This window comes from Schistocerca americana, unplaced genomic scaffold (genome assembly GCF_021461395.2).
Source record: "Schistocerca americana isolate TAMUIC-IGC-003095 unplaced genomic scaffold, iqSchAmer2.1 HiC_scaffold_469, whole genome shotgun sequence".
In the NCBI taxonomy this organism is placed as follows: Eukaryota; Metazoa; Arthropoda; class Insecta; order Orthoptera; family Acrididae; genus Schistocerca; species Schistocerca americana.
Genome location: NW_025726202.1, coordinates 28,482 through 46,764, shown reverse-complemented (window position 1 = coordinate 46,764; position 18,283 = coordinate 28,482). Strand labels below are relative to the sequence as shown.

General features: G+C 51.1%; 11 non-coding genes across 11 annotated transcripts; all 11 read right to left on the bottom strand.

Moving 5' to 3' along the window:
• Positions 1–1,111: 1,111 nt before the first annotated feature.
• Positions 1,112–1,195, bottom strand: Trnal-uaa. The gene has a single exon. It is a non-coding gene; the product is annotated as a tRNA-Leu (tRNA).
• A 1,571-nt stretch (positions 1,196–2,766) lies between these two features.
• On the bottom strand, positions 2,767–2,850 carry Trnal-uaa. Its single transcript has one exon. It is a non-coding gene; the product is annotated as a tRNA-Leu (tRNA).
• Positions 2,851–4,421: 1,571 nt separating this feature from the next.
• Trnal-uaa lies at positions 4,422–4,505 on the bottom strand. The gene has a single exon. It is a non-coding gene; the product is annotated as a tRNA-Leu (tRNA).
• Positions 4,506–6,076: 1,571 nt separating this feature from the next.
• Positions 6,077–6,160, bottom strand: Trnal-uaa. The gene has a single exon. It is a non-coding gene; the product is annotated as a tRNA-Leu (tRNA).
• A 1,571-nt stretch (positions 6,161–7,731) lies between these two features.
• Positions 7,732–7,815, bottom strand: Trnal-uaa. The gene has a single exon. It is a non-coding gene; the product is annotated as a tRNA-Leu (tRNA).
• A 1,571-nt stretch (positions 7,816–9,386) lies between these two features.
• On the bottom strand, positions 9,387–9,470 carry Trnal-uaa. The gene has a single exon. It is a non-coding gene; the product is annotated as a tRNA-Leu (tRNA).
• Positions 9,471–11,041: 1,571 nt separating this feature from the next.
• Trnal-uaa lies at positions 11,042–11,125 on the bottom strand. Its single transcript has one exon. It is a non-coding gene; the product is annotated as a tRNA-Leu (tRNA).
• Positions 11,126–12,696: 1,571 nt separating this feature from the next.
• Positions 12,697–12,780, bottom strand: Trnal-uaa. Its single transcript has one exon. It is a non-coding gene; the product is annotated as a tRNA-Leu (tRNA).
• Positions 12,781–14,351: 1,571 nt separating this feature from the next.
• Trnal-uaa lies at positions 14,352–14,435 on the bottom strand. The gene has a single exon. It is a non-coding gene; the product is annotated as a tRNA-Leu (tRNA).
• A 1,571-nt stretch (positions 14,436–16,006) lies between these two features.
• Trnal-uaa lies at positions 16,007–16,090 on the bottom strand. Its single transcript has one exon. It is a non-coding gene; the product is annotated as a tRNA-Leu (tRNA).
• Positions 16,091–17,661: 1,571 nt separating this feature from the next.
• On the bottom strand, positions 17,662–17,745 carry Trnal-uaa. The gene has a single exon. It is a non-coding gene; the product is annotated as a tRNA-Leu (tRNA).
• Between the last annotated feature and the right edge of the window lie 538 nt (positions 17,746–18,283).

Sequence of the window (18,283 nt, the reverse complement as noted above, 5' to 3'; positions counted from 1 at the left end):
TTCATATTAGAAATTTCGTGTTCGCCCTGATGCGCATTAAAGGGCCAATTTATCAGGGAAAGTCAGTTCTGCGCCTAGTGACAGTATGTCGCTCTAGCAGCACCAGGAAATCGGGTTCAGTGGTACTCGCGTCGCACTCGGCGTTGAGCGCCTGCAGCGCTATCGCCTTCGGCCTCTGGCGCCAGGAGGGAAGGCGACACATCACGGCGCAAGCAGCGCGTAGCAGAAGGCGGTGGTGGTGTGTCGGTCAGCATGGTTGCTTCCCAAGTAGCTGCTCCGGGTTCGAAGCCCGGACATCGCACGGAAGTTGTCTCCTTTACTCAGGAGAGTGTTTTCAACGGTACGAATGGTTTCCCTTCTCCCCTCGTAGGCTAGTGCGGATTACGATTCACAGCATCGTGTGTCCCCATGTGTCGACTTGTCTCGACTTTGCTCGGCTGACGCGAAAGCTGACGCTTGCAAATGGGCGTATATGCAGAGGACAGGCGCTAGAAACGACTGGGAGAGGCCACATCAACAAACACACAACGGACCCTTTCATTTGACTGTGGCCGCATGTTCGCGCCTTTGCGTACCGAGAGCAAGAGGGGGGTCAGCGTGCTGGACCGTACCATTACCGCACAGCAGCACCAAAAACGAAGGAAAAAGGCAAAACTGAAGAAACCAAGACACGCGGACTTCCTAGTTCGTCCCCAGCCGAGCACTAACCACGGCCAACGCTGCCTAATTTCGGTAATCGGACATGAACCCGTGTCGTTGGCACGGCATACAAGTTGGCGAGAATGTTGCCAGACGTGCGGACGTCTTAGTCCGTGTACAGATCACTTGGGATTTGCCTGACAGTCTCTCGCGTTGCCTTTTAGGGAAGGAAAATGGAATAGCCCTGAGCCACAACACAACGACCACGGAAACGTCCGTGAGAAGAGCTAAAACTCGGCACGAGAAAAATATGTTCCGCTATTTGTTTTCGGCCGCTCGAGCTATCGGACGTGCGACGCCTGCACTGCTGTCACTGTCGTCTCTAGTAAAATCTCCACGGCGTGTTTGTGCGTAATGTACTTGTTCTATAAGATGAAGGGAGTATGTTAGTTTCAGAATGTTTAAAATGCATTGTCAGATGTGGGGTTCGAACCCACGCTCCCTTACGGGAACCAGAGCTTAAATCTGGCGCCTTAGACCGCTCGGCCAATCTGACGTGCGAGACAAGCGCTCCAGTGACTTCCATCTCTAGCAAGATCTCAGGAGCCTCACTCCGAAACCTCTTTCTTTTTTCGGTAGAATGGAATTATGTGAGTTTAATAATATGTAAGACGCAATGTCAGATGTGGCGTACTAAACGCACCCTCGCTTTCGGGAACCAATGTGGCGCATTGGACCGCTTTCTTCCGTCGCTTCCAGTTTGAACTGTAACTAGCAAAACTGTATTTAGTAATAGGAACATTTTCACATTGATGCAAAGAAAACTAGATATTAACGAACGGCGAATAAGACCGTTTCCTAGCAACAGCCACGCTTTGCATTACGCACTCGTGGGAAGCCAATGAAATACTTCATGTGAGGCTCTAACTGTCGGCTTTCACTTTACAATACTTAGGCTCTGCCCCGTTGGTACCGACGCATACATACTGAAACGTCTTTGGATCGTCAGTGAGTACTTCATATTAGAAATTTCGTGTTCGCCCTGATGCGCATTAAAGGGCCAATTTATCAGGGAAAGTCAGTTCTGCGCCTAGTGACAGTATGTCGCTCTAGCAGCACCAGGAAATCGGGTTCAGTGGTACTCGCGTCGCACTCGGCGTTGAGCGCCTGCAGCGCTATCGCCTTCGGCCTCTGGCGCCAGGAGGGAAGGCGACACATCACGGCGCAAGCAGCGCGTAGCAGAAGGCGGTGGTGGTGTGTCGGTCAGCATGGTTGCTTCCCAAGTAGCTGCTCCGGGTTCGAAGCCCGGACATCGCACGGAAGTTGTCTCCTTTACTCAGGAGAGTGTTTTCAACGGTACGAATGGTTTCCCTTCTCCCCTCGTAGGCTAGTGCGGATTACGATTCACAGCATCGTGTGTCCCCATGTGTCGACTTGTCTCGACTTTGCTCGGCTGACGCAAAAGCTGACGCTTGCAAATGGGCGTATATGTAGAGGACAGGCGCTAGAAACGACTGGGAGAGGCCACATCAACAAACACACAACGGACCCTTTCATTTGACTGTGGCCGCATGTTCGCGCCTTTGCGTACCGAGAGCAAGAGGGGGGTCAGCGTGCTGGACCGTACCATTACCGCACAGCAGCACCAAAAACGAAGGAAAAAGGCAAAACTGAAGAAACCAAGACACGCGGACTTCCTAGTTCGTCCCCAGCCGAGCACTAACCACGGCCAACGCTGCCTAATTTCGGTAATCGGACATGAACCCGTGTCGTTGGAACGGCATACAAGTTGGCGAGAATGTTGCCAGACGTGCGGACGTCTTAGTCCGTGTACAGATCACTTGGGATTTGCCTGACAGTCTCTCGCGTTGCCTTTTAGGGAAGGAAAATGGAATAGCCCTGAGCCACAACACAACGACCACGGAAACGTCCGTGAGAAGAGCTAAAACTCGGCACGAGAAAAATATGTTCCGCTATTTGTTTTCGGCCGCTCGAGCTATCGGACGTGCGACGCCTGCACTGCTGTCACTGTCGTCTCTAGTAAAATCTCCACGGCGTGTTTGTGCGTAATGTACTTGTTCTATAAGATGAAGGGAGTATGTTAGTTTCAGAATGTTTAAAATGCATTGTCAGATGTGGGGTTCGAACCCACGCTCCCTTACGGGAACCAGAGCTTAAATCTGGCGCCTTAGACCGCTCGGCCAATCTGACGTGCGAGACAAGCGCTCCAGTGACTTCCATCTCTAGCAAGATCTCAGGAGCCTCACTCCGAAACCTCTTTCTTTTTTCGGTAGAATGGAATTATGTGAGTTTAATAATATGTAAGACGCAATGTCAGATGTGGCGTACTAAACGCACCCTCGCTTTCGGGAACCAATGTGGCGCATTGGACCGCTTTCTTCCGTCGCTTCCAGTTTGAACTGTAACTAGCAAAACTGTATTTAGTAATAGGAACATTTTCACATTGATGCAAAGAAAACTAGATATTAACGAACGGCGAATAAGACCGTTTCCTAGCAACAGCCACGCTTTGCATTACGCACTCGTGGGAAGCCAATGAAATACTTCATGTGAGGCTCTAACTGTCGGCTTTCACTTTACAATACTTAGGCTCTGCCCCGTTGGTACCGACGCATACATACTGAAACGTCTTTGGATCGTCAGTGAGTACTTCATATTAGAAATTTCGTGTTCGCCCTGATGCGCATTAAAGGGCCAATTTATCAGGGAAAGTCAGTTCTGCGCCTAGTGACAGTATGTCGCTCTAGCAGCACCAGGAAATCGGGTTCAGTGGTACTCGCGTCGCACTCGGCGTTGAGCGCCTGCAGCGCTATCGCCTTCGGCCTCTGGCGCCAGGAGGGAAGGCGACACATCACGGCGCAAGCAGCGCGTAGCAGAAGGCGGTGGTGGTGTGTCGGTCAGCATGGTTGCTTCCCAAGTAGCTGCTCCGGGTTCGAAGCCCGGACATCGCACGGAAGTTGTCTCCTTTACTCAGGAGAGTGTTTTCAACGGTACGAATGGTTTCCCTTCTCCCCTCGTAGGCTAGTGCGGATTACGATTCACAGCATCGTGTGTCCCCATGTGTCGACTTGTCTCGACTTTGCTCGGCTGACGCGAAAGCTGACGCTTGCAAATGGGCGTATATGCAGAGGACAGGCGCTAGAAACGACTGGGAGAGGCCACATCAACAAACACACAACGGACCCTTTCATTTGACTGTGGCCGCATGTTCGCGCCTTTGCGTACCGAGAGCAAGAGGGGGGTCAGCGTGCTGGACCGTACCATTACCGCACAGCAGCACCAAAAACGAAGGAAAAAGGCAAAACTGAAGAAACCAAGACACGCGGACTTCCTAGTTCGTCCCCAGCCGAGCACTAACCACGGCCAACGCTGCCTAATTTCGGTAATCGGACATGAACCCGTGTCGTTGGCACGGCATACAAGTTGGCGAGAATGTTGCCAGACGTGCGGACGTCTTAGTCCGTGTACAGATCACTTGGGATTTGCCTGACAGTCTCTCGCGTTGCCTTTTAGGGAAGGAAAATGGAATAGCCCTGAGCCACAACACAACGACCACGGAAACGTCCGTGAGAAGAGCTAAAACTCGGCACGAGAAAAATATGTTCCGCTATTTGTTTTCGGCCGCTCGAGCTATCGGACGTGCGACGCCTGCACTGCTGTCACTGTCGTCTCTAGTAAAATCTCCACGGCGTGTTTGTGCGTAATGTACTTGTTCTATAAGATGAAGGGAGTATGTTAGTTTCAGAATGTTTAAAATGCATTGTCAGATGTGGGGTTCGAACCCACGCTCCCTTACGGGAACCAGAGCTTAAATCTGGCGCCTTAGACCGCTCGGCCAATCTGACGTGCGAGACAAGCGCTCCAGTGACTTCCATCTCTAGCAAGATCTCAGGAGCCTCACTCCGAAACCTCTTTCTTTTTTCGGTAGAATGGAATTATGTGAGTTTAATAATATGTAAGACGCAATGTCAGATGTGGCGTACTAAACGCACCCTCGCTTTCGGGAACCAATGTGGCGCATTGGACCGCTTTCTTCCGTCGCTTCCAGTTTGAACTGTAACTAGCAAAACTGTATTTAGTAATAGGAACATTTTCACATTGATGCAAAGAAAACTAGATATTAACGAACGGCGAATAAGACCGTTTCCTAGCAACAGCCACGCTTTGCATTACGCACTCGTGGGAAGCCAATGAAATACTTCATGTGAGGCTCTAACTGTCGGCTTTCACTTTACAATACTTAGGCTCTGCCCCGTTGGTACCGACGCATACATACTGAAACGTCTTTGGATCGTCAGTGAGTACTTCATATTAGAAATTTCGTGTTCGCCCTGATGCGCATTAAAGGGCCAATTTATCAGGGAAAGTCAGTTCTGCGCCTAGTGACAGTATGTCGCTCTAGCAGCACCAGGAAATCGGGTTCAGTGGTACTCGCGTCGCACTCGGCGTTGAGCGCCTGCAGCGCTATCGCCTTCGGCCTCTGGCGCCAGGAGGGAAGGCGACACATCACGGCGCAAGCAGCGCGTAGCAGAAGGCGGTGGTGGTGTGTCGGTCAGCATGGTTGCTTCCCAAGTAGCTGCTCCGGGTTCGAAGCCCGGACATCGCACGGAAGTTGTCTCCTTTACTCAGGAGAGTGTTTTCAACGGTACGAATGGTTTCCCTTCTCCCCTCGTAGGCTAGTGCGGATTACGATTCACAGCATCGTGTGTCCCCATGTGTCGACTTGTCTCGACTTTGCTCGGCTGACGCGAAAGCTGACGCTTGCAAATGGGCGTATATGCAGAGGACAGGCGCTAGAAACGACTGGGAGAGGCCACATCAACAAACACACAACGGACCCTTTCATTTGACTGTGGCCGCATGTTCGCGCCTTTGCGTACCGAGAGCAAGAGGGGGGTCAGCGTGCTGGACCGTACCATTACCGCACAGCAGCACCAAAAACGAAGGAAAAAGGCAAAACTGAAGAAACCAAGACACGCGGACTTCCTAGTTCGTCCCCAGCCGAGCACTAACCACGGCCAACGCTGCCTAATTTCGGTAATCGGACATGAACCCGTGTCGTTGGCACGGCATACAAGTTGGCGAGAATGTTGCCAGACGTGCGGACGTCTTAGTCCGTGTACAGATCACTTGGGATTTGCCTGACAGTCTCTCGCGTTGCCTTTTAGGGAAGGAAAATGGAATAGCCCTGAGCCACAACACAACGACCACGGAAACGTCCGTGAGAAGAGCTAAAACTCGGCACGAGAAAAATATGTTCCGCTATTTGTTTTCGGCCGCTCGAGCTATCGGACGTGCGACGCCTGCACTGCTGTCACTGTCGTCTCTAGTAAAATCTCCACGGCGTGTTTGTGCGTAATGTACTTGTTCTATAAGATGAAGGGAGTATGTTAGTTTCAGAATGTTTAAAATGCATTGTCAGATGTGGGGTTCGAACCCACGCTCCCTTACGGGAACCAGAGCTTAAATCTGGCGCCTTAGACCGCTCGGCCAATCTGACGTGCGAGACAAGCGCTCCAGTGACTTCCATCTCTAGCAAGATCTCAGGAGCCTCACTCCGAAACCTCTTTCTTTTTTCGGTAGAATGGAATTATGTGAGTTTAATAATATGTAAGACGCAATGTCAGATGTGGCGTACTAAACGCACCCTCGCTTTCGGGAACCAATGTGGCGCATTGGACCGCTTTCTTCCGTCGCTTCCAGTTTGAACTGTAACTAGCAAAACTGTATTTAGTAATAGGAACATTTTCACATTGATGCAAAGAAAACTAGATATTAACGAACGGCGAATAAGACCGTTTCCTAGCAACAGCCACGCTTTGCATTACGCACTCGTGGGAAGCCAATGAAATACTTCATGTGAGGCTCTAACTGTCGGCCTTCACTTTACAATACTTAGGCTCTGCCCCGGTGGTACCGACGCATGCATACTGAAACGCCTTTGGATCGTCAGTGAGTACTTCATATTAGAAATTTCGTGTTCGCCCTGATGCGCATTAAAGGGCCAATTTATCAGAGAAAGTCAGTTCTGCGCCTAGTTACGGTATGTCGCCCTAGCAGCACCAGGAAATCGGGTTCAGTGGTGCTCGCGTCGCACTCGGCGTTGAGCGCCTGCAGCGCTATCGCCTTCGGCCTCTGGCGCCAGGAGGGAAGGCGACACATCACGGCGCAAGCAGCGCGTAGCAGAAGGCGGTGGTGGTGTGTCGGTCAGCATGGTTGCTTCCCAAGTAGCTGCTCCGGGTTCGAAGCCCGGACATCGCACGGAAGTTGTCTCCTTTACTCAGGAGAGTGTTTTCAACGGTACGAATGGTTTCCCTTCTCCCCTCGTAGGCTAGTGCGGATTACGATTCACAGCATCGTGTGTCCCCATGTGTCGACTTGTCTCGACTTAGCTCGGCTGACGCGAAAGCTGACGCTTGCAAATGGGCGTATATGTAGAGGACAGGCGCTAGAAACGACTGGGAGAGGCCACATCAACAAACACACAACGGACCCTTTCATTTGACTGTGGCCGCGTGTTCGCGCCTTTGCGTACCGAGAGCAAGAGGGGGGTCAGCGTGCTGGACCGTACCATTACCGCACAGCAGCACCAAAAACGAAGGAAAAAGGCAAAACTGAAGAAACCAAGACACGCGGACTTCCTAGTTCGTCCCCAGCCGAGCACTAACCACGGCCAACGCTGCCTAATTTCGGTAATCGGACATGAACCCGTGTCGTTGGCACGGCATACAAGTTGGCGAGAATGTTGCCAGACGTGCGGACGTCTTAGTCCGTGTACAGATCACTTGGGATTTGCCTGACAGTCTCTCGCGTTGCCTTTTAGGGAAGGAAAATGGAATAGCCCTGAGCCACAACACAACGACCACGGAAACGTCCGTGAGAAGAGCTAAAACTCGGCACGAGAAAAATATGTTCCGCTATTTGTTTTCGGCCGCTCGAGCTATCGGACGTGCGACGCCTGCACTGCTGTCACTGTCGTCTCTAGTAAAATCTCCACGGCGTGTTTGTGCGTAATGTACTTGTTCTATAAGATGAAGGGAGTATGTTAGTTTCAGAATGTTTAAAATGCATTGTCAGATGTGGGGTTCGAACCCACGCTCCCTTACGGGAACCAGAGCTTAAATCTGGCGCCTTAGACCGCTCGGCCAATCTGACGTGCGAGACAAGCGCTCCAGTGACTTCCATCTCTAGCAAGATCTCAGGAGCCTCACTCCGAAACCTCTTTCTTTTTTCGGTAGAATGGAATTATGTGAGTTTAATAATATGTAAGACGCAATGTCAGATGTGGCGTACTAAACGCACCCTCGCTTTCGGGAACCAATGTGGCGCATTGGACCGCTTTCTTCCGTCGCTTCCAGTTTGAACTGTAACTAGCAAAACTGTATTTAGTAATAGGAACATTTTCACATTGATGCAAAGAAAACTAGATATTAACGAACGGCGAATAAGACCGTTTCCTAGCAACAGCCACGCTTTGCATTACGCACTCGTGGGAAGCCAATGAAATACTTCATGTGAGGCTCTAACTGTCGGCCTTCACTTTACAATACTTAGGCTCTGCCCCGGTGGTACCGACGCATGCATACTGAAACGCCTTTGGATCGTCAGTGAGTACTTCATATTAGAAATTTGGTGTTCGCCCTGATGCGCATTAAAGGGCCAATTTATCAGAGAAAGTCAGTTCTGCGCCTAGTTACGGTATGTCGCCCTAGCAGCACCAGGAAATCGGGTTCAGTGGTGCTCGCGTCGCACTCGGCGTTGAGCGCCTGCAGCGCTATCGCCTTCGGCCTCTGGCGCCAGGAGGGAAGGCGACACATCACGGCGCAAGCAGCGCGTAGCAGAAGGCGGTGGTGGTGTGTCGGTCAGCATGGTTGCTTCCCAAGTAGCTGCTCCGGGTTCGAAGCCCGGACATCGCACGGAAGTTGTCTCCTTTACTCAGGAGAGTGTTTTCAACGGTACGAATGGTTTCCCTTCTCCCCTCGTAGGCTAGTGCGGATTACGATTCACAGCATCGTGTGTCCCCATGTGTCGACTTGTCTCGACTTTGCTCGGCTGACGCGAAAGCTGACGCTTGCAAATGGGCGTATATGCAGAGGACAGGCGCTAGAAACGACTGGGAGAGGCCACATCAACAAACACACAACGGACCCTTTCATTTGACTGTGGCCGCATGTTCGCGCCTTTGCGTACCGAGAGCAAGAGGGGGGTCAGCGTGCTGGACCGTACCATTACCGCACAGCAGCACCAAAAACGAAGGAAAAAGGCAAAACTGAAGAAACCAAGACACGCGGACTTCCTAGTTCGTCCCCAGCCGAGCACTAACCACGGCCAACGCTGCCTAATTTCGGTAATCGGACATGAACCCGTGTCGTTGGCACGGCATACAAGTTGGCGAGAATGTTGCCAGACGTGCGGACGTCTTAGTCCGTGTACAGATCACTTGGGATTTGCCTGACAGTCTCTCGCGTTGCCTTTTAGGGAAGGAAAATGGAATAGCCCTGAGCCACAACACAACGACCACGGAAACGTCCGTGAGAAGAGCTAAAACTCGGCACGAGAAAAATATGTTCCGCTATTTGTTTTCGGCCGCTCGAGCTATCGGACGTGCGACGCCTGCACTGCTGTCACTGTCGTCTCTAGTAAAATCTCCACGGCGTGTTTGTGCGTAATGTACTTGTTCTATAAGATGAAGGGAGTATGTTAGTTTCAGAATGTTTAAAATGCATTGTCAGATGTGGGGTTCGAACCCACGCTCCCTTACGGGAACCAGAGCTTAAATCTGGCGCCTTAGACCGCTCGGCCAATCTGACGTGCGAGACAAGCGCTCCAGTGACTTCCATCTCTAGCAAGATCTCAGGAGCCTCACTCCGAAACCTCTTTCTTTTTTCGGTAGAATGGAATTATGTGAGTTTAATAATATGTAAGACGCAATGTCAGATGTGGCGTACTAAACGCACCCTCGCTTTCGGGAACCAATGTGGCGCATTGGACCGCTTTCTTCCGTCGCTTCCAGTTTGAACTGTAACTAGCAAAACTGTATTTAGTAATAGGAACATTTTCACATTGATGCAAAGAAAACTAGATATTAACGAACGGCGAATAAGACCGTTTCCTAGCAACAGCCACGCTTTGCATTACGCACTCGTGGGAAGCCAATGAAATACTTCATGTGAGGCTCTAACTGTCGGCCTTCACTTTACAATACTTAGGCTCTGCCCCGGTGGTACCGACGCATGCATACTGAAACGCCTTTGGATCGTCAGTGAGTACTTCATATTAGAAATTTGGTGTTCGCCCTGATGCGCATTAAAGGGCCAATTTATCAGAGAAAGTCAGTTCTGCGCCTAGTTACGGTATGTCGCCCTAGCAGCACCAGGAAATCGGGTTCAGTGGTGCTCGCGTCGCACTCGGCGTTGAGCGCCTGCAGCGCTATCGCCTTCGGCCTCTGGCGCCAGGAGGGAAGGCGACACATCACGGCGCAAGCAGCGCGTAGCAGAAGGCGGTGGTGGTGTGTCGGTCAGCATGGTTGCTTCCCAAGTAGCTGCTCCGGGTTCGAAGCCCGGACATCGCACGGAAGTTGTCTCCTTTACTCAGGAGAGTGTTTTCAACGGTACGAATGGTTTCCCTTCTCCCCTCGTAGGCTAGTGCGGATTACGATTCACAGCATCGTGTGTCCCCATGTGTCGACTTGTCTCGACTTTGCTCGGCTGACGCGAAAGCTGACGCTTGCAAATGGGCGTATATGCAGAGGACAGGCGCTAGAAACGACTGGGAGAGGCCACATCAACAAACACACAACGGACCCTTTCATTTGACTGTGGCCGCATGTTCGCGCCTTTGCGTACCGAGAGCAAGAGGGGGGTCAGCGTGCTGGACCGTACCATTACCGCACAGCAGCACCAAAAACGAAGGAAAAAGGCAAAACTGAAGAAACCAAGACACGCGGACTTCCTAGTTCGTCCCCAGCCGAGCACTAACCACGGCCAACGCTGCCTAATTTCGGTAATCGGACATGAACCCGTGTCGTTGGCACGGCATACAAGTTGGCGAGAATGTTGCCAGACGTGCGGACGTCTTAGTCCGTGTACAGATCACTTGGGATTTGCCTGACAGTCTCTCGCGTTGCCTTTTAGGGAAGGAAAATGGAATAGCCCTGAGCCACAACACAACGACCACGGAAACGTCCGTGAGAAGAGCTAAAACTCGGCACGAGAAAAATATGTTCCGCTATTTGTTTTCGGCCGCTCGAGCTATCGGACGTGCGACGCCTGCACTGCTGTCACTGTCGTCTCTAGTAAAATCTCCACGGCGTGTTTGTGCGTAATGTACTTGTTCTATAAGATGAAGGGAGTATGTTAGTTTCAGAATGTTTAAAATGCATTGTCAGATGTGGGGTTCGAACCCACGCTCCCTTACGGGAACCAGAGCTTAAATCTGGCGCCTTAGACCGCTCGGCCAATCTGACGTGCGAGACAAGCGCTCCAGTGACTTCCATCTCTAGCAAGATCTCAGGAGCCTCACTCCGAAACCTCTTTCTTTTTTCGGTAGAATGGAATTATGTGAGTTTAATAATATGTAAGACGCAATGTCAGATGTGGCGTACTAAACGCACCCTCGCTTTCGGGAACCAATGTGGCGCATTGGACCGCTTTCTTCCGTCGCTTCCAGTTTGAACTGTAACTAGCAAAACTGTATTTAGTAATAGGAACATTTTCACATTGATGCAAAGAAAACTAGATATTAACGAACGGCGAATAAGACCGTTTCCTAGCAACAGCCACGCTTTGCATTACGCACTCGTGGGAAGCCAATGAAATACTTCATGTGAGGCTCTAACTGTCGGCTTTCACTTTACAATACTTAGGCTCTGCCCCGTTGGTACCGACGCATACATACTGAAACGTCTTTGGATCGTCAGTGAGTACTTCATATTAGAAATTTCGTGTTCGCCCTGATGCGCATTAAAGGGCCAATTTATCAGGGAAAGTCAGTTCTGCGCCTAGTGACAGTATGTCGCTCTAGCAGCACCAGGAAATCGGGTTCAGTGGTACTCGCGTCGCACTCGGCGTTGAGCGCCTGCAGCGCTATCGCCTTCGGCCTCTGGCGCCAGGAGGGAAGGCGACACATCACGGCGCAAGCAGCGCGTAGCAGAAGGCGGTGGTGGTGTGTCGGTCAGCATGGTTGCTTCCCAAGTAGCTGCTCCGGGTTCGAAGCCCGGACATCGCACGGAAGTTGTCTCCTTTACTCAGGAGAGTGTTTTCAACGGTACGAATGGTTTCCCTTCTCCCCTCGTAGGCTAGTGCGGATTACGATTCACAGCATCGTGTGTCCCCATGTGTCGACTTGTCTCGACTTTGCTCGGCTGACGCGAAAGCTGACGCTTGCAAATGGGCGTATATGCAGAGGACAGGCGCTAGAAACGACTGGGAGAGGCCACATCAACAAACACACAACGGACCCTTTCATTTGACTGTGGCCGCATGTTCGCGCCTTTGCGTACCGAGAGCAAGAGGGGGGTCAGCGTGCTGGACCGTACCATTACCGCACAGCAGCACCAAAAACGAAGGAAAAAGGCAAAACTGAAGAAACCAAGACACGCGGACTTCCTAGTTCGTCCCCAGCCGAGCACTAACCACGGCCAACGCTGCCTAATTTCGGTAATCGGACATGAACCCGTGTCGTTGGCACGGCATACAAGTTGGCGAGAATGTTGCCAGACGTGCGGACGTCTTAGTCCGTGTACAGATCACTTGGGATTTGCCTGACAGTCTCTCGCGTTGCCTTTTAGGGAAGGAAAATGGAATAGCCCTGAGCCACAACACAACGACCACGGAAACGTCCGTGAGAAGAGCTAAAACTCGGCACGAGAAAAATATGTTCCGCTATTTGTTTTCGGCCGCTCGAGCTATCGGACGTGCGACGCCTGCACTGCTGTCACTGTCGTCTCTAGTAAAATCTCCACGGCGTGTTTGTGCGTAATGTACTTGTTCTATAAGATGAAGGGAGTATGTTAGTTTCAGAATGTTTAAAATGCATTGTCAGATGTGGGGTTCGAACCCACGCTCCCTTACGGGAACCAGAGCTTAAATCTGGCGCCTTAGACCGCTCGGCCAATCTGACGTGCGAGACAAGCGCTCCAGTGACTTCCATCTCTAGCAAGATCTCAGGAGCCTCACTCCGAAACCTCTTTCTTTTTTCGGTAGAATGGAATTATGTGAGTTTAATAATATGTAAGACGCAATGTCAGATGTGGCGTACTAAACGCACCCTCGCTTTCGGGAACCAATGTGGCGCATTGGACCGCTTTCTTCCGTCGCTTCCAGTTTGAACTGTAACTAGCAAAACTGTATTTAGTAATAGGAACATTTTCACATTGATGCAAAGAAAACTAGATATTAACGAACGGCGAATAAGACCGTTTCCTAGCAACAGCCACGCTTTGCATTACGCACTCGTGGGAAGCCAATGAAATACTTCATGTGAGGCTCTAACTGTCGGCCTTCACTTTACAATACTTAGGCTCTGCCCCGGTGGTACCGACGCATGCATACTGAAACGCCTTTGGATCGTCAGTGAGTACTTCATATTAGAAATTTGGTGTTCGCCCTGATGCGCATTAAAGGGCCAATTTATCAGAGAAAGTCAGTTCTGCGCCTAGTTACGGTATGTCGCCCTAGCAGCACCAGGAAATCGGGTTCAGTGGTGCTCGCGTCGCACTCGGCGTTGAGCGCCTGCAGCGCTATCGCCTTCGGCCTCTGGCGCCAGGAGGGAAGGCGACACATCACGGCGCAAGCAGCGCGTAGCAGAAGGCGGTGGTGGTGTGTCGGTCAGCATGGTTGCTTCCCAAGTAGCTGCTCCGGGTTCGAAGCCCGGACATCGCACGGAAGTTGTCTCCTTTACTCAGGAGAGTGTTTTCAACGGTACGAATGGTTTCCCTTCTCCCCTCGTAGGCTAGTGCGGATTACGATTCACAGCATCGTGTGTCCCCATGTGTCGACTTGTCTCGACTTTGCTCGGCTGACGCGAAAGCTGACGCTTGCAAATGGGCGTATATGCAGAGGACAGGCGCTAGAAACGACTGGGAGAGGCCACATCAACAAACACACAACGGACCCTTTCATTTGACTGTGGCCGCATGTTCGCGCCTTTGCGTACCGAGAGCAAGAGGGGGGTCAGCGTGCTGGACCGTACCATTACCGCACAGCAGCACCAAAAACGAAGGAAAAAGGCAAAACTGAAGAAACCAAGACACGCGGACTTCCTAGTTCGTCCCCAGCCGAGCACTAACCACGGCCAACGCTGCCTAATTTCGGTAATCGGACATGAACCCGTGTCGTTGGCACGGCATACAAGTTGGCGAGAATGTTGCCAGACGTGCGGACGTCTTAGTCCGTGTACAGATCACTTGGGATTTGCCTGACAGTCTCTCGCGTTGCCTTTTAGGGAAGGAAAATGGAATAGCCCTGAGCCACAACACAACGACCACGGAAACGTCCGTGAGAAGAGCTAAAACTCGGCACGAGAAAAATATGTTCCGCTATTTGTTTTCGGCCGCTCGAGCTATCGGACGTGCGACGCCTGCACTGCTGTCACTGTCGTCTCTAGTAAAATCTCCACGGCGTGTTTGTGCGTAATGTACTTGTTCTATAAGATGAAGGGAGTATGTTAGTTTCAGAATGTTTAAAATGCATTGTCAGATGTGGGGTTCGAACCCACGCTCCCTTACGGGAACCAGAGCTTAAATCTGGCGCCTTAGACCGCTCGGCCAATCTGACGTGCGAGACAAGCGCTCCAGTGACTTCCATCTCTAGCAAGATCTCAGGAGCCTCACTCCGAAACCTCTTTCTTTTTTCGGTAGAATGGAATTATGTGAGTTTAATAATATGTAAGACGCAATGTCAGATGTGGCGTACTAAACGCACCCTCGCTTTCGGGAACCAATGTGGCGCATTGGACCGCTTTCTTCCGTCGCTTCCAGTTTGAACTGTAACTAGCAAAACTGTATTTAGTAATAGGAACATTTTCACATTGATGCAAAGAAAACTAGATATTAACGAACGGCGAATAAGACCGTTTCCTAGCAACAGCCACGCTTTGCATTACGCACTCGTGGGAAGCCAATGAAATACTTCATGTGAGGCTCTAACTGTCGGCCTTCACTTTACAATACTTAGGCTCTGCCCCGGTGGTACCGACGCATGCATACTGAAACGCCTTTGGATCGTCAGTGAGTACTTCATATTAGAAATTTGGTGTTCGCCCTGATGCGCATTAAAGGGCCAATTTATCAGAGAAAGTCAGTTCTGCGCCTAGTTACGGTATGTCGCCCTAGCAGCACCAGGAAATCGGGTTCAGTGGTGCTCGCGTCGCACTCGGCGTTGAGCGCCTGCAGCGCTATCGCCTTCGGCCTCTGGCGCCAGGAGGGAAGGCGACACATCACGGCGCAAGCAGCGCGTAGCAGAAGGCGGTGGTGGTGTGTCGGTCAGCATGGTTGCTTCCCAAGTAGCTGCTCCGGGTTCGAAGCCCGGACATCGCACGGAAGTTGTCTCCTTTACTCAGGAGAGTGTTTTCAACGGTACGAATGGTTTCCCTTCTCCCCTCGTAGGCTAGTGCGGATTACGATTCACAGCATCGTGTGTCCCCATGTGTCGACTTGTCTCGACTTTGCTCGGCTGACGCGAAAGCTGACGCTTGCAAATGGGCGTATATGCAGAGGACAGGCGCTAGAAACGACTGGGAGAGGCCACATCAACAAACACACAACGGACCCTTTCATTTGACTGTGGCCGCATGTTCGCGCCTTTGCGTACCGAGAGCAAGAGGGGGGTCAGCGTGCTGGACCGTACCATTACCGCACAGCAGCACCAAAAACGAAGGAAAAAGGCAAAACTGAAGAAACCAAGACACGCGGACTTCCTAGTTCGTCCCCAGCCGAGCACTAACCACGGCCAACGCTGCCTAATTTCGGTAATCGGACATGAACCCGTGTCGTTGGCACGGCATACAAGTTGGCGAGAATGTTGCCAGACGTGCGGACGTCTTAGTCCGTGTACAGATCACTTGGGATTTGCCTGACAGTCTCTCGCGTTGCCTTTTAGGGAAGGAAAATGGAATAGCCCTGAGCCACAACACAACGACCACGGAAACGTCCGTGAGAAGAGCTAAAACTCGGCACGAGAAAAATATGTTCCGCTATTTGTTTTCGGCCGCTCGAGCTATCGGACGTGCGACGCCTGCACTGCTGTCACTGTCGTCTCTAGTAAAATCTCCACGGCGTGTTTGTGCGTAATGTACTTGTTCTATCAGATGAAGGGAGTATGTTAGTTTCAGAATGTTTAAAATGCATTGTCAGATGTGGGGTTCGAACCCACGCTCCCTTACGGGAACCAGAGCTTAAATCTGGCGCCTTAGACCGCTCGGCCAATCTGACGTGCGAGACAAGCGCTCCAGTGACTTCCATCTCTAGCAAGATCTCAGGAGCCTCACTCCGAAACCTCTTTCTTTTTTCGGTAGAATGGAATTATGTGAGTTTAATAATATGTAAGACGCAATGTCAGATGTGGCGTACTAAACGCACCCTCGCTTTCGGGAACCAATGTGGCGCATTGGACCGCTTTCTTCCGTCGCTTCCAGTTTGAACTGTAACTAGCAAAACTGTATTTAGTAATAGGAACATTTTCACATTGATGCAAAGAAAACTAGATATTAACGAACGGCGAATAAGACCGTTTCCTAGCAACAGCCACGCTTTGCATTACGCACTCGTGGGAAGCCAATGAAATACTTCATGTGAGGCTCTAACTGTCGGCCTTCACTTTACAATACTTAGGCTCTGCCCCGGTGGTACCGACGCATGCATACTGAAACGCCTTTGGATCGTCAGTGAGTACTTCATATTAGAAATTTGGTGTTCGCCCTGATGCGCATTAAAGGGCCAATTTATCAGAGAAAGTCAGTTCTGCGCCTAGTTACGGTATGTCGCCCTAGCAGCACCAGGAAATCGGGTTCAGTGGTGCTCGCGTCGCACTCGGCGTTGAGCGCCTGCAGCGCTATCGCCTTCGGCCTCTGGCGCCAGGAGGGAAGGCGACACATCACGGCGCAAGCAGCGCGTAGCAGAAGGCGGTGGTGGTGTGTCGGTCAGCATGGTTGCTTCCCAAGTAGCTGCTCCGGGTTCGAAGCCCGGACATCGCACGGAAGTTGTCTCCTTTACTCAGGAGAGTGTTTTCAACGGTACGAATGGTTTCCCTTCTCCCCTCGTAGGCTAGTGCGGATTACGATTCACAGCATCGTGTGTCCCCATGTGTCGACTTGTCTCGACTTTGCTCGGCTGACGCGAAAGCTGACGCTTGCAAATGGGCGTATATGCAGAGGACAGGCGCTAGAAACGACTGGGAGAGGCCACATCAACAAACACACAACGGACCCTTTCATTTGACTGTGGCCGCATGTTCGCGCCTTTGCGTACCGAGAGCAAGAGGGGGGTCAGCGTGCTGGACCGTACCATTACCGCACAGCAGCACCAAAAACGAAGGAAAAAGGCAAAACTGAAGAAACCAAGACACGCGGACTTCCTAGTTCGTCCCCAGCCGAGCACTAACCACGGCCAACGCTGCCTAATTTCGGTAATCGGACATGAACCCGTGTCGTTGGCACGGCATACAAGTTGGCGAGAATGTTGCCAGACGTGCGGACGTCTTAGTCCGTGTACAGATCACTTGGGATTTGCCTGACAGTCTCTCGCGTTGCCTTTTAGGGAAGGAAAATGGAATAGCCCTGAGCCACAACACAACGACCACGGAAACGTCCGTGAGAAGAGCTAAAACTCGGCACGAGAAAAATATGTTCCGCTATTTGTTTTCGGCCGCTCGAGCTATCGGACGTGCGACGCCTGCACTGCTGTCACTGTCGTCTCTAGTAAAATCTCCACGGCGTGTTTGTGCGTAATGTACTTGTTCTATCAGATGAAGGGAGTATGTTAGTTTCAGAATGTTTAAAATGCATTGTCAGATGTGGGGTTCGAACCCACGCTCCCTTACGGGAACCAGAGCTTAAATCTGGCGCCTTAGACCGCTCGGCCAATCTGACGTGCGAGACAAGCGCTCCAGTGACTTCCATCTCTAGCAAGATCTCAGGAGCCTCACTCCGAAACCTCTTTCTTTTTTCGGTAGAATGGAATTATGTGAGTTTAATAATATGTAAGACGCAATGTCAGATGTGGCGTACTAAACGCACCCTCGCTTTCGGGAACCAATGTGGCGCATTGGACCGCTTTCTTCCGTCGCTTCCAGTTTGAACTGTAACTAGCAAAACTGTATTTAGTAATAGGAACATTTTCACATTGATGCAAAGAAAACTAGATATTAACGAACGGCGAATAAGACCGTTTCCTAGCAACAGCCACGCTTTGCATTACGCACTCGTGGGAAGCCAATGAAATACTTCATGTGAGGCTCTAACTGTCGGCCTTCACTTTACAATACTTAGGCTCTGCCCCGGTGGTACCGACGCATGCATACTGAAACGCCTTTGGATCGTCAGTGAGTACTTCATATTAGAAATTTGGTGTTCGCCCTGATGCGCATTAAAGGGCCAATTTATCAGAGAAAGTCAGTTCTGCGCCTAG